We start from the raw sequence: 997 nt of genomic DNA on the forward strand, positions 1-997 counted from the left end.
TTGTAACATAGTTGTAACACTTCAATTGTAACAGCTTCCCGCATCTTCTAATGACAGCATCCTAATTACACACCACCGCCATGTTGCCTTAGTCTGTCGCCCGTCACGACGAGCACCGCGCGAAGGCCGTAGACGGGGAGGCGTCGGGTGACCATCTAGGCGAGATGGGTGAGGATTTGGATAGATCAGTGTGTGATGGGGAGACAAGGAAAGCGGAAGCCTGAGACGCATTACAAACTCTGTCGTGGTCGCGACGATGACTGCGCATGCGCGATAGACGTCGCGTGACGTCACCGCGAGGACGCGTAGAGTTAGTCCACTGCTAGCAATATTTCCGTCCGGATGTGATGGCGCCTCGATCGCCGGATGTCGTCCCGGACATCCGGTTGTGCAATTTAACCGTCTGGGATCATGAGGAATGCAGATGTGGGAGCGGAAGTGGGAACGAGAGTGGGAAGGTCTGGAGATGTCGTAGAGGAAGCGTAGGAAGAAATAGGGAGAATGCTGGCTGGGTGGATCGAGTAGGAGAAATGTGAGAAGTTTACAACACGAATTGCGGCAATTAGAGTTGGAATAGATTCCATGTTTGTGAGTCGGACGTAGAGATTATGTGGAGGCCGAGGGTAAAGGAAATACAGGCTAACATATGAAGGCAGCAGGGATACGGAAGGGCACTGATAAAAACAGGAATACGTAAAACATATGAAGGCAACATGGGTACGGGAAGACACTGATAAAAACATGGATGCTGAAGGAAGCTGTGTGGAATGCTGAGGAATGCCGTATCATGACGTGTTTTGATGATTGTGTTTTTTTCCTGTATAAACTTGTTTACTGCGTACAGCTCTGTGTGTAATTAATGCACCATACATCGATACACCGCTACGTCGCGCCGCTACATCGGTATCGCTACACCGCTAAGTCGCGCCGCTACATCGGTATGAATTCGCACGCAGGTCGTGTATCACGATCATTAGTAAACAATATCCGATGCTAT

This window comes from Priapulus caudatus, unplaced genomic scaffold, assembly GCF_000485595.1.
Source record: "Priapulus caudatus unplaced genomic scaffold, Priapulus_caudatus-5.0.1 Scaffold3968, whole genome shotgun sequence".
Classification (NCBI taxonomy): Eukaryota; Metazoa; Priapulida; class Priapulimorpha; order Priapulimorphida; family Priapulidae; genus Priapulus; species Priapulus caudatus.